The following is a 15,616-nucleotide window of genomic DNA, read 5'->3' on the forward strand; positions in this document are numbered from 1 at the left end:
GCCTCCTCGGAGTCGGATTGCTGCAGCGTCTCCGGATCCAAACCGCGAGCGGGAGAAGCCGAGAACGGGCTCCCGAACGAGGAAAGGAAGCGTCGGAGCCAGCGGATGAAGGTCGGGAAAAAGCCTCAGCCGTCCCGAAATCCTCCGACAGATCACGCTGTGAACCCATGAGTGAAGCCGCCGGGCCGCCTCAGCGGCCGCAGGGCCCGCGCCACGGGGAAAACACATCCGGCCATCCTCGGAAAGAGATCCATGCTGTACCTCAGTACCCGCACGGAAAGGGCTTCGCAACGGGCGCAGGCAGCCCCCTCGAGAGCTGCCCGTGCGTGCTCCATCCCCAAACATGAGACACACATCTCATGAGAATCTCCATCCGTGATGTACCGAGGGCAAGAAAAAACACACCTTCTGTACATCTGGTTGCCGGACATGCTGGTAGACTTCTTCTTCAGGTAAGACACACTGCTTGTAGGACTGGAGCTTTCTTCAAACAACATACAGAGCGCCTGCTGAATAAAAAAAAGCTAATGATGAGTGTGTACAGGTGTGCTTTATACTCCTCCGGTTATTCCGTCACACCTTACCGTTCTAGCAACAAGCCAATAGGATTGGAGTGATTTCATTCACGTTCAGACCTGCTTCGCCTAGAGGCGTTCCCATAGTGTCGTAACCGGCGCAGTTCGAGTTCCCTCGAAGGGGAACTGATTTGATTCTGTTCCTAATTCATTTTGTAAGCAATAAATTCAACGTTGGGCGTCTTGACAGCCTAGAGGTTTAACTCTGGGGTAGGTAATGCTGGAGAGCTAGCAAGAGACGGGTAGATTTTGAAAGTATCCATCTGAAAATATCCCACCCCCTCCCTTAAGGCCTCCCTCCAAAGCCACTCCCCCAAAGCATATTTTTATGTGCAGTGAGTGCACATGTAGGCAAGTAGGGCAGCCGTGTTTATTACAGATCTGCCACAGCCACAGATACAGTATTTTTGATTTTTGATTATGATGAACATGCACATATTTACATAAGCATGTCAGCAGAACTTTGTGGCCTATTCAGAGCTGCCTCACTAGATTTTTACAGATGAGTCCACACCAACCATTCATGGTTTTTGGGTTTTAGTTGCTGAGCCTCCGGTGAAAGATACACAGATATTAATGTTAGCGACTGAAAAGCAGCAGCCGAGCTAATGATGATGTAGGACATCGGCTCAATGCAGTAAATGTACTGTTGTCATATAACGAGCATGGATTAGTTCAACCTCAAGCTGATAAAAACATTATTGTAACGTTACGGTGGGAGTTTACCTGAGTTTCCAGCATGAAGCTGTCTGCTCGTCTGTCTATAGACACTGTCACACTGCCTTCTTTCCGGGAGTATTGTGCCGATATGCAGCTCGCTGCGCTGAATGAAAGGTACAGAGGCGGTGTTGATCTGCCTCTGAGCCGGGAACATTGAACTAACAGAGCCTGAACATGTCTGTATATAAAGCCACAGCCGGCAAGTGGTTGTGTTTTGGATTATGCTCGCTCAAGAGTTCAAGCGAGCACGCATACAAGCACACCTGGTGAAACTCCATAATGCCCCTTTAAAGTTAAACTACTAAATGTAATCAAATCAAAATAAATGCATCATTCTAATCATTCAAGTAAAATGAATTTGTTTATAATGATTAGTGAATATTTATTTGGTAATAAAGTTACTCAAGAAAAAATATTTTTTTTTAAAAACAAGTACTATTGTTAGGCTTTATGTTCTGGCTTATTCCTTCACAACAACATTGATGAAGCTTTTGATGTTCTTGAGTTTGTCGCTATCAAAGTTCACCAGCAGCACGCTGGTGCAAGCTCTGGTTGGACTGAACTCAATGCTGGCCTTGGCTTCCTGTTTTGGCCCCACAGCTTCAATCCTGCAAGAATCATGCACAACATTCAATGAGCATCATCAGCCAAAAATCAGCTGAGAGAAGGTTTCTGTTTTCAGCTTTTCTATTCTTATGTATACAGCTCAGGAGAATATGTTTTGGTGGCATCAAATGTATAAATGCCATTTTAGCTTTTAAGATATTCTTACTGTCACTATGATTGTGTGATTGTATTTCACTACAAATCACAAATCAGCATATTATGTCATAATATTTCTATTACAGAATTAGGAAGAGTTGTATGTTTGCAGACGAGAGTAGGAAAGCATACAAATGCTAAAATCAATAATTGACATATATCTGCTCAGTTGAGATGGAGTTGACATACTTTGCTGTTATGGGTTTGCCATCAGTAAGGCCAATCCCCTCTATGGTGAAGCTGCAGTCCAGCAGCGACTCTGGTAAAGAGTTCATCAAGGTCAGCTCTGCCGTCATCGACTGGTTCACTGTGGCTTCTCTCACCAGCTGCAGAGAAGTGTTCACCGTGTTAGAGGTGGTATAATAATGTTATTGATGTCATAATAAACCGTACAATTAAATAAAGGATTACAATTACCACATACTGCACACTTGACATATAAGCAGGAGGGGCTGAGGTCAAACTGCCATCCTTAATTATTGCTCAAACTGACATATCAACCTACCACAACAGCCTGGCTCTGGTCACCAAAATCAATTAAATAAAATTTTTAAAATACTACAACAAACTTATCAACATAACTGCATGTTTTACTGTGTACTGCAATGTGTATGTATGTGTAAAATGCTTTTGTTATGCCAGTAAGTTTAATCATTGTAAGAAAAAACATTTTACTGATATACATGTCTGCTCTGCTTTGAGCTTTTAATTTCTTGCTACTCAGGTTTTGTTTTGACCATGTAAAAATTTTGAGAGTTTTGTTTTCACCCATACCTTGATATTTATGACTGGCTCATCTAGCACAATTGTCTTCTCAGCCTTATGGAAATCTATGGTCTGCTTGTCGGTGGAGATGGCTGTAAGCTGACTCATTCTGTCAGAGGTGATCACTGATCCATAACGCTCATACTCCAGTCTGAGGGACAGATGCCTTTCTGAAAAAACTAATTATTATTATAATTATTATAATTATAATTAACCAGGAAAGGTCTCACTAAGATTAAAAATCTCTTTTACAAGAGCGTCCTGGCCAGGACAGACAGCAACACAATTAATTGGGTTGCAGACATCATAAAATTTAAAAAATATTCATCAATGTTTGGAACAAGTCATCAACATCAGGGATCAAAAGGATCAAACATTATATACATATTAATTAGGTTATTGAAACAATTACTATGCAAGCATGATAATAGCATTTTTGACAGGTGAAGACCTTGTTTCACAGAGGTACCTTAAAGACGATTTGCACTTGCTAACAATGGGAGACATACTTTCAGATATTGTAGTTTCAAGTGTTTACATTAAGATCAGTGCTAACCTTCTCCAGCAGGCACCTTCACTTTGTCTAAAACAAATCCACAGCGCTCCCCTCTCTGTCCTTTGTAGCTGACAGCCGTGGCGAAGAACAGGAAGGAGCAGGTCTTTGCCTCCATGCAGTTGTTAGTGAGGACAGCTGACACCTCAAAGTCCGAGCCAACGATCATGTTATCAGCCAGTTTGATCTCAAATGAGAATTATAAAATGATTTGTTTCATTTAATTCATGGACTATACAATAAAATAAATGCATCATTTTATTCTATATTTTAATTATAAGCAGCTATGCTTAAGTATGTTGAAATGGATGATTCTGTGATCTTTGGAACAATATTAGCATAATGTGATAAAGTTGTTTAAGGTCAAATGAATTTCAAAGCTAATGTAGCATAGACATAACAACAGAGGATAAATTAAGTTTCTATTTAAGGACACTTTATCTTTGATGTAAACATAACACCAGTGCAAACAGATGTGTGGCTCATCTTAGGTTACATGCCAGTTAGCAGTATTTGACAACCACATGTTTCTTGTGACCATTGTTCTTCTTTCCTGCCACAGTTTGCTTGTTTTTCTATATATTGACATTATTTCTGATATAGTTCCCTTTGACATATAATTTTTTTCTCTGCTCTTTTGACTAAAGCACCTGCAAATCAAGCTCAGATGAAGTTGCCTTTTTGACTGAGTTACTTCAGAGTAAGTCCTTTTCATAGGTGTGTTTTAGAGTATTTGCTCTACCCCCTGTATATGTTTAAATACCTTGAGATGGAGCCCCGGCTCTTCCCCTCGCTGCTGGAGCTTGTTGTGGTGTTGAGCCTTCTCATACACCCGCCTCTCCTCCTCTGATCCTGAAAACCATCAAAATCACAGGTAAGTACAACAGTGTTTGTTGTTTAAGCTCCTCTGTCAAATACAGACAGTCTTCTTCAAAAACATCATCATATAGATTTAATAGAAATGCTACTGGACTACATCTTTAATTTGAACATCTGTGTCTATATTTATACAGTGTGTACGTAATGAGTGTCTGTGATTACAGTAGAAGGAGGATAATTATGCGCACATCACATGTACTGTAGGTGCAAGGCTACTGAACACGCCTGCACACTGACAAATCTGTTTAAATGGAAAATGTTTAATCAAAAATTTGGGAGATCCAAATAGGATCCATTTAAACACATATGAATAAGTTTGAGTGTGGTTTTGAGTCACATGTGTCTGTGCACATGTGACTCTGCAATACCTTCTGGATATTTGTACTGGTGTGTGATGTCGTGTCTGTTGTCTGAGCCCACAGCTTTGGTGCTGATGTACTGTCCAACAGACTTAGTTGATCTGATCTCAACACACTCTCCATTTGGCAGGCACATCATTTGCACGACATCTGCATTAACCTGACTCCATCCACGACATGAAATGACATGGAATAATACTGATTATGAAGACATTTCAGTCGATAGTCATTATGCTGTAACAAAACAGCATGACAAGCACCTGACACAACCAATAACAGCAGAAAGACATATTTTAACGCGCATCTGCACAAACACATCCTTAAAATATCTGTCAGAACACAGAATTAATAATTTTCTATTTGGTGAGTTAGCTTGAAACAGGTCTTGTCATTAAAGGAAACCTCTGACTTGGACCCTCTTTACAGTCAATAGAGCCCAGCTTAAATATATGTACTGTGTACATTTCCTGTGTTTTTTTTTAAATGTTACACTCAAAGGTTTAAGCAAAAACTCACCTCAGCAAAAATAAAGGGAGCATCGTACTTTGTGGTCAGCTCTCCTTCCTTGATGGCCCTCAGAGAGGCTGGTCCACAACAGTAAAGACCTTATAGCATCACACAAGCAGAGACAGGATTCATGTCAGCAGATTTCAGCTACACACACTGTGTTAAGGAGAACATTCTTGAGATGAGTCATGTGAATTTGCGAAACACAAGCTGACCAAACCTGGGACTACTGTCAGAAACTGAAACTAACCACCAAGGTTAAATACCGTGACTTGGCCATATGACCAATCTTAGTAAAAGTTTTGATATAGTTACAGTTAAAGTATTTACAAATTTCTGCCAAGGCAGTATAAAAATAGCCAGTTCACAGTATCACGTGTAGGACTTGATCTTGTAAAATGAAACTTTTTGATTGTCTGTTTTTTTAGTTTGAAACAGGACAAACAACACAAAAACAAAAATCATAGTTTACCTTCACTTGTCTCCTGTGGGGTTGGGTCACTGGTTTGCTACCCATCAAACTCCGGGCCCAAATCAGGACGAGTCATCCAGCTGTCCACCCAAACATGGAAGTTCCTGGTAAAATTTGTCAAATAAAGGACAATGAGATTACCATTCTGCTTCAACCATTCAAATAACGCATAAAAAACAAAGGTTCATTCTATCATGTAGGAAAAACAGAAGATAATGAAAGAAATAATTTTAAAAAACAGTGGATCAAAAGAGACTGTTGTGCTTATGCATACAGTGTATGTGTAACGACATGGTAATAATCACTACCACACACTCACCATATCGAATCATTTCCAGTTGTTTCACCATCTTCATCAAACAGATATTCTATCACCAGGCTGCCATCAGTATCGTGAGCCGATTCAAAGTTGGTAACTACTCGACATGGGATGCCCAGGGCACGGGACACTGGAGGTTGGGGGAGAGCCACAATTCATCACACCAGATTACTAGACTAACAATAAGACTAACAAAAAAAGATTCTAAGTGTAAGGGTTTGGTAAAAAAACAGTTGGTTTGTGTGGCATATTACAATATCATTTCAAGAAACTGAACTGTAGGCCTACACAGAGACTACAACACCAGTTCTCCGCAAACAACTCTGCTTCTGTCTGGAGGGGCTTCGGACGGATCACCAACTGTAAACCTAAAGCCCTAACGACTTACTTACTCACTCACTCACTCACTCACTCACTCACTCTATAACGTCTTATATTGTGACAATAAACCTACCTACCTACCTACCTACTTAATGACTGCAGACCTGTCGCCCTATACTCTGTGGTAATGAAGACATTTGAACTTCATGAGTTATCCCACCTCAAATCCATCACACCTAGACCACCTGCATCACTTCATCCTCCAGCATCTGGACTCCTCATGAACCTGCAGGATCCTATTTGTGGATTTCAGATCTTGCCACTGCCAGGGAAAAGGCAGACTGCGCATCATCCACTCCGCAGAAAAGGCGATTGGCTGCAATCTTCCATCACTCCAGGACCTGTACACCTTCACTCTGAGGCGTGCAGGAAAGATTGTGACCGACCCCTCCCACCCTGGACAAAAACTGTTTCAGACACTCCCCTCCAGCAGGAGGCTGCGGTCAGTCAGGAGCAAAACCTCACGCCACATGAATTGTTTCTTCCCCTCTGCAGCTGGCCTCATCAACAAGACCTGGGACCCTTGGATATCTTCATATTTATATAGGTTTATGTTTATTGTTGTTGCGCACCTAATACCCAAAACAAATTCCTTATATGTGTAAAAACAACTTGGCAATAAATCTGATTGTTATTCCGAACATAATGCCTAAGATAAGTACCATATACAGTTTTAGGTAGGTTTATTTACATTTTCAAATTTAATTTAATGCATGCAAGGGTTTTCTTTTTGTTAAAGTGGCATTGTGTCAGCATAACATGAGCATATGTGTATATAAAAGAGAATGAATCAATAATTTCAACAAACAAACAACAAACCAAGACTCTCATGCACTCCATCCTGTGCTCTAACCTGTGCATGCAACTGCAGCAAAGACCCAACATTGGCCGTAGCGGACGGGGCCACTTTCTGCCCACTGGCTCAAAATGTCTGTGCTGCTGATCCACCGTCCTGGATCAACCCCATCTGAATAATTGGCCCACTTTCCCACCACCACACCACCGTCATCATCTTCACTGTTGATCTGTGGTCATAGACAGAGGGGAAACAAGAGAAAGAGAGAAAGTATAAACAGAGAGAGAAAACAGAGAAATACAATGGAGAAATACCAGGCCTTTGGTCATGGGACCATGAGATCAGAGAAAGGGCTCAAAGAAAATTCAGCTATGACTCCTGATCTCATGATTCATCTGTCTCAGTTGCCTCATAGTGACCTCAGGAGCAAAATAACTCATAATCTAACTAATAATCTGTTTCTTACTCTGATCAAAAGATGAGATCTCTAAATGATCTTAAATAAGTGTAATTTAAGTCTCCAGAATGTGGATCAGAAAAAAAAGCTCAAAGATTTGTCTCGGTTTTGTCTTACTGACCCCACTTAGGGGTGGTAAATAAAGTTATTTTATTCATGCACTTTGACTTAAGTCAAATGTTGAAGTACTAGCACTATTTTCCTTTTTGGGGTCTTTATACTTTTACACTCCTAATTTCAAATCCTCTATTGTACTTATTGTCTTTATTGCTGTTCATCTGAACCCTGTTACAAGTTATTGAGAAGAAGAATTAAATACATTTTGTCATTTGACATGATGAGATTAATTAATTAAGGACACACAAGTGTGTCAAATATCAACCAATATGAGCACTTTAACTTACTTAAGTACATTCACTATGGAATCCTTTTATACCTTTACTGGAGTTCAGTTTTGAGGAATTTAATTGTGGATATGATATTTTTCCTCTTTTGAACTGGAAGCAAAATTGTACTATATTAAAGACTATCGGGATTCAAATCCAGATCGGACCAAGCCTCTAGTGATGTTCTTCAAGCATAGACCGTAATACAATACAGTCCGGCTCATTAACATCTCCCTAGTGCTACTAAGTGCTTTATAGGAGCAATAAGCAAAACATTAATGAACTCAAAAAGATACAATAATGACATCTCCATTCCATTTCTCCTATAGAAATCTCAATTGAATATCCATTTTTCTTACCTAAGTCTCAAAACCTCAATCTCTCCTTATCTCATCTTTTCTCCTAAGGCGGTTTTAGGAGCAACAATTCGGACTGAAGTGATCTCAAAAATATATACAATTAAGATCTTAGTGCTTTTTCAACAGTTAAAGAAAAGACTATTCTGAGCAAAATATTTTTCCTCTGGGTGGAGCTGTAGAGTCTGGAGCTGTGGTTGCAGACTTCAAAAGACTGAGAGATTGTGTCCTGCAGAACAATAGATCCCTCAAAATGCGCACCTTGGTAATGCTATTCACAGAATGAGTGCATCCAAATGGTCTCAGCTCTTACCAAAGGGTGGACCTACCATTGCACTGAGCACCCTGGTCACATAGATGGGATTTCTCCTCGCAGAGCAGTCCTTGTCAGCATCACACACAAATCTGGGGTTTGTATCGAGGATCTTCAGACAGATATCCAATATTCCTGGTTCAAACTGCATACAGAAAAACAAACAGATGAGAAAGAAGGAGATTTAGAAGAGCAGCATGTAAGGGTTTGTGTCCTTTAATGACAAAGTTATTAACCTAGTTATTAACCGAGTAAACTTGATCGATAAAAATAACTGGATGTTAAAATAGAACCATGTAAATGAATGAAGAAGCATTTAGAGATTATGCTTTTTCTGTGTACAGTTTACTGAACTTTTTGTGTACCTGTCCATAGTTCCAGGGTATCCCTTTGATTCGTTTATATGTTCCTTTGTAGATCTGCCCATGTTGTGCTAAAACATACTCCTGGCGCTTTGTCTCACTGCGCATGGAGTGTGAGTCAGTACAGACAAAGCATTATTGGCTAATGGCTAATGTTTATGGCTATGGTGCTAGGCAGAGGCGGAGTGCGACAGAAATTCAGCCCTGGCACTGTAGCCACACCAGCCCACGTTACCACATATCCCCACTCACGAACACACATTCATGTTCATTATATTTTATGAAGTGGCCAAAATGACACAGCACTCGCGATTTCCACCCATGATTCCGTTTTCAGCTGCAGGTGCTCAGAGGCGGAGGAGGCATGATAATGAGGAAGCCTATCGAAACCAAAATCAACTGCAACGGTGTGTTCACTGTTGCTTTACCTGGTCCGTGCTTGTAAAATATCCCCCGTATCTGCATCTTGTTACGTAATACATGGCATCTCTCTCAGTGTTTCTCTGAAAAATGCTTAAATGGGTCACCAAATAGGCTATAGGCCTACTTGGGCGGCCATTAATGTACCTGAGTAGCCCACCCAAGTAAAGCCTATGTGTAGGAAACACTGATATTATCAGTTTGACCGGCCCACCCCAAAACAAATAGTCCAGCCCCTCTGGCAATTGCCAGAATTGCCAGATGACCAATCCACCCCTCGTGCTAGGGGTACATAACTTTAACTTACATTTAATTGTGCAAATAATGTAAACACGGTGAGCATTAAAAAGAAAAACAAGCTGTGTTTGGAGCACAACAAAATATAAATAAAGCACAATATTTAATATGGAGGAGGAAAAAACTTAATATACTCACTTGGACACCAAGCATTAAAAAGCAGGATGAACTGTCCTAAACTGGTCTTCTGCCCCTCCTGGTCCAGAGTCAGAGAATAGACCCCTATGGGGGCATTGGGTGAGGAACTGATAGATACAGATACTGTGTTTCCAGAAGGATCATTAGTGGCAGACGCACTCCACTCAGTGTCAACTGTGGAGTCACGTAGACCAAAGGAAACCTTAGTGTCTGATTCTTCTCTGGGTAATGGACCTGGAGAGACAGTGATGAACATGAATATTAAATCCAGATGAGAGAAAAACAAATACATATACACACACATGCATACACTTAAAGTTTATACACAGACGAAGGTCAAATTAAAGGAGAGAGAAAAGAGAAGGAGAAACATATCAAATGCAGATGCTTCCGTGCATGTGAAAAACATGCTTTACAGTCCTTTACAATGACCTTTACAGTCACCAGATCTCAACACAGGTGAACGCCTGTGGAATATTTTGGACCAACGTCTAAGACAATGCAGAGACACTTCATGTTGTTTTTTTCTGTAATTTTTTCTTTAATTCCCCCATATGTATATATACACACACAAACATACATATAAAAACATGTAAATCTAATTTATGAGAAGCCAAAATTGAATACTGCGCTTGCAGATCCATACTTTTATGCACATAAAGACTTTAATGCACATAAAGACATACACGCTTGTGAGTACACCCCCTAAGTGAAAATGTCCAAATTGGGTCCAATTAGCCATTTTCCCTCCCCGGTGTCATGTGACTCATTAGTGTTACAAGGTCTCAGGTGTGAAGGGTGAGCAGGGGTTTTAAATTTGGTGTTATCGCTCTCACACTCCCTCATACTGGTCACTGTAAGTTCAACATGGCACCTCATGGCAAAGAACTCTCTGAGGATCTGAAAGTTCCAGAAGTAACCTACTTCTAAAGATGATGCACAAGAAAACTCGCACATTGTTTGCTGAAGACTAGCAGACTAAGGATATTTGGTTCAGATGGTGTCAAGCGTGTATGGCGGCAACCAGGTGAGGAGTACAAGTCAAGCATGGTGGTGGGAGTGTCATGGTCTGGGACTGCATGAGTGCTGCCAGCACTGAGGAGCTAACACACCTCCAAGACGACCACTGACAAAGAAGCTGAGGGGTGTGTGTATATGTGTGTGTATATATATATATATATATATATATATACTGTGCATACATAAATACTCTGTATGCAAGCAAAGTCTTCAATTTTGGCCTACGCTGCTTCTCATACTAATCACTGGGGAACAAGAAGCTTACCAGTTTCAGCGATGAACGAGAAGCTTGTTTCACCCGGTTTGAACTCTTTGCTGCCAGATTTCAGATGTAACATGATGTTAAAGGGCTGTCCCCTTCTGACAATCAAGCGCTCCTGTGCACACAGCTCTGTATGATGGCTGCGGCTGTTCCTCTTAATGTCCAGATCACAGCGCTCAATGACCAAGACTGTTTGAAGAAATAGAAACACAGATTGCTTATCTGAAATGTACAAACTCTTTAAGTTTCGAGAGAGAGAGAGAATTTTTGTATTGTACTGTTCTAGATCTTACATATCTAATGTCCACCATACCTGCTCATCACATTTCACACCTAACTCTCAGTCTGAAACTTACTCAAAATAGTTTGACTGTGTGTAGTAACACCGAGATAAACTGCATCTTAACCTGTAGATAATACAACTAATAACATTTGAATCTGAGACAAAATGTTTTTCTAACACCTTACCTTTACTCATGTTTGCTGTGAAGCTGTCCCTCAATTTCTTCTTATAGCTTAATAAGTCTGCAGGGCCACAGTCCAGGAAGGATATTTGTAGCACGAAACCTGATCTTGACACACCCATTTGTCATTTAACCAGTAGTCCTGTTTTTACTGAGGGAGGGCAAGTAGATTTACAACACTCCTTCATCTTTCTTGTTAAATTTGGCCATGGCCTTTTAAGCTATTGTGAAAGATTTCTGCTGGAAACAAAAGCTGTCAACTCAAGCAGTATAAATTTTTTTTTTTTTACCAAAATTTGTCCTCAGTCAGCAAATTACTGGTGGTTCACAAGTTTTGTTTTTTTATTTTTATTTTTTTTTAATCCATTTATTTTCTGTGTTTGTCTCACATAATGTACAACAAAACATAACAATATAATGCAACAATATAACAACTAACATCAAACATATCTACATGTAAAGCAACAAAGATGTTTATTGATAAATTATGCCATTTTTTGTAGCTGCATATTCTATATATTAATGTATGATTCAACATTAACAAAATATTACATTTCAAAATGCATCAAAAACTGATGAATAAAATATAATGCAAAACTGAAAATTACATCATATAGTTAAAAGATTTAGTTTTTTTTCTTTTGTAAAATACATTTTCCAAGGTCAGCATGATGAGATTTTCACTTTAACTTTTCCAAGTTTCTGGAGGAAGCTGAAAATCATGAACGGGCAATTTGACTGTACAGTCTTTCTAATTTGGTGTACAGATAAAATAAACAAAACTGTTCAGTACAAGCTGAACAGATGGGACTATGAAAATTTACATTTCGTAAAAGTTTACCACAATATGTATTCATTAAAAATACACTTCTAGTCAGAAGTATACCACTGAAACATAAAATAAAGAACTGAAAAACAGATTTCTACAGTCAGCACAAAGGGCAATGCAAACTTTTGCAATAAGTATCTACCGCTGTCCTTCTGAGGAATTTGTGTGTCTGGGGCTTAGGGGAGTGAAGCATCATCACATAGTCTGGTGTCACATCCTCGTGTTACTGCAATCTGCCCGGTCACCCACTAAAGGTAACACAGCTTTCAGAAGGAAGAAATGATACAAATTGATTTTTGAAATTTCTCAGAAGGAAGAAAAAACTAACAAACAATCACACTGACCCCACATTTGAATAATCAAACAATATAATGAATTAACACATTAACAAAAGAAAAACTGGTAAGAAAGCAAGTAAGGAATAAAAAAAGTGATAGAAAACAGAAATGGCATGGATCAGCCATGCCATAGGAAGTTAGTGGCTTTAAAATAAAATACAATAAGTTTTTAAAGTAAGTCATTTGTAGACTGTACATTTTGCCCAGGCAATAAAATCACAGAGCTTACAAAAAAGCAATTTTCATCAATAACATAATATTAAAAATCATTTAAATAATCTGAAAATACTAGTTCATAATGGTCATTTTCATGAGAGTGAAGATGGAACGTTGTTCAGTATGGAACCCTTAGTGGACCCTAAATAACAGTAAGTGGTAGTCGTGTTGTGTCCTCGCTAAAGATTATGATTTCAGACAACTGTTGTGCGGCTATCTCACTTGGTAGAATGTACGCCCCATGTACAAGGCAGAGTCCTTATTGCAGCGGCCCGGTTTGAGTCCAGCCTGTGGCACTTTGCTGCATGTCTCTCTCTCTCCCTTATTTCCTGTCACTCTTGACGGTCCTATCTAAAATAAAAGCACACCCCCCAACCCCCAAATTCTTAAGTAGACAAACCCAGTCTTTCAAGATCTTTTCTCTCTTAAATGCATGAGTTACAGAGTAGGGGTAAACCGGGGCGAAAGTAACATGGGACGAAAGTAACAAGGCCATTTTCTCAGAGCCCTGACTGCATTTGCAGTCTAAGCTGTGACAGCACCTTCAGTATGCAACCCTTGATGGAGCTGCCAAATTATCGCATGATTTTGTCATCGTTTCCTACGGTCTCCTAAGGAGGTCAGTGTAGTAGGTGTCAGTAAAAAGCACTCAAAATGCAGATCACTCATACTGTTCTTACTAAAACAAATATAAATTCATTTCAAAATGTGAAATTTGTATAGGCCTATTCTATTTTTTCACTGTTTCTGAAACTGCTGCAACATACAAATATCCCCTGTGCAGGATCAGTAAAGTCTTATTTTATTTTAAGCATGTCAGGTTCATAAACAATGTCTATCTTACCATTCCCACCCTGTTTTAGGTGCACATATTTGCATATTTATATTATATATTTATAATACATCCTTAATAAAAAATGAAATATTCTAAAGAATTCAAGTTTGGGCAGGTTACTTTTGAAACTGAATATTTAAAATAAATATTTTATTTAATTTTTTTTTTTTTTAAATATAAAGGACAAAAGATGTTTGCAGTTACACATTAACAAGGTCACAGTCATGTTTATTTATTAAATATATGTGTAACACAAAAAATCTAGCTTTTGACCCACCTGTGTGTTACTTTTGACCCAGCTGACGGGGTCGAAAGTAACAATGTGCCACTTATGTTTAAAGTGAAATTATACGGAAGTCGTTCTAAATTTGTACAACATACCACCTGATATTGATAGACCACACCTGTGAGTTAGTGACCACAGCAAAAATATATCTCTGTCTGAAACATTATCTTTTCAAATCAGGTTTTTCTGAAAAACGGTACTTTTGCCCCCGCTCTCCCCTACTTCAAATCCAGATGTGAAAACAAATCCCCAAGTGGTCTCTCCCTTCTGATAAACTATTAAATACAGGACTACCGTAATGTCCTCAGGGCCAGACAGGTGGAAAAAAAATGTTTAGAAAGATAGCAGTAGTGTAAAAACACCCCCAAAAATAAACACAAACCCTTTAAAAAGTGTAGGAGTAATAGAAATACCTTTATGTATTAATTACTATACTATCAAAATTTTTTACTTTTTCATATCTGCACACGTATCCACATGTGTCTCCATTTATGGTCATCAACTTTAATTTAGGTCTTCAGCTTTTGGGCTTATGGCCAGTGGATAGCTCTGGACTTGAACTGTATCTTGGAGTCCATTGAGTTTCCCTTGCGATCTTTTAACCAAAAGAATGTAGTCCAGCTGTAAGAATCCTGATATACAATTGCTTCTCAAGCAATGCGTTGCCTGCTTGTGAATGAAAAGGAGCACGAAACGCAGAGCAATACACTTTACTTTGTCACTGGACTGAAATGGTCTCCCACATGTGAGGTTTGCTCTCAGAGCGGGTGCTATGTGTTTGTTCCACGCAAGCTGTTGATGTCCATGGGGTTAAGAAATATAACCTTTTCTTGTTTGATAACTGCGTATAAATAATCGTACAGCATAGAAGATCCAACAAAAAATATTTTTTAATGCATCCTTTGATCACATACTGTCTAATTATGTGCTATTGTAGATGGTGGAAATACATGCTACTCATTACTAAATATGTATGCAAGAGCATGTTCTAATTTAATGAACAGTGTAGTCTGTAGACATGTGACATGCAGGCAAATCTGACAGGAGAGACAGTTAACCACATGGTTGGTTTGATGAGCAAAATCAGGAAAAAACTTGTTAGGATGAACAGTTTTTCTTGAATTGTTGGTGAATTTATGTGTAGCATAGATATACAGTGGGTACGGAAAGTATTCAGACCCCTTTAAATTTTTCACTCTTTGTTTCATTGCAGCCATTTTCCAAAAATCAAAAAAGTTCATTTTATTTCTCAGTAATGTACACTCAGCACCCCATCTTGACAGAAAAAAACAGAAATGTAGAAATTTTTGCAAATTTATTAAAAAAGAAAAACTGAAATATCACATGGTCATAAGTATTCAGACCCTTTGCCGTGACACTCATATTTAACTCAGGTGCTGTCTATTTCTTCTGATCATCCTTGAGATGGTTCTACACCTTCATTTGAGTCCAGCTGTGTTTGATTATACTGATTGGACTTGATTAGGAAAGCCACACACCTGTCTATATAAGACCTTCCAGCTCACAGTGCATGTCAGAGCAAATGAGA

The 15,616-nt window shown here is 39.1% G+C and overlaps 1 pseudogene; it reads right to left on the reverse strand.

The window, feature by feature from the left end:
* Nucleotides 1–1,755: 1,755 nt before the first annotated feature.
* On the reverse strand, nt 1,756–11,589 carry LOC123967228 (annotated as a pseudogene).
* Nucleotides 11,590–15,616: the final 4,027 nt, after the last annotated feature.

The sequence above is a fragment of the Micropterus dolomieu genome, unplaced genomic scaffold, assembly GCF_021292245.1.
Source record: "Micropterus dolomieu isolate WLL.071019.BEF.003 ecotype Adirondacks unplaced genomic scaffold, ASM2129224v1 scaffold_155, whole genome shotgun sequence".
Taxonomy (NCBI): Eukaryota; Metazoa; Chordata; class Actinopteri; order Centrarchiformes; family Centrarchidae; genus Micropterus; species Micropterus dolomieu.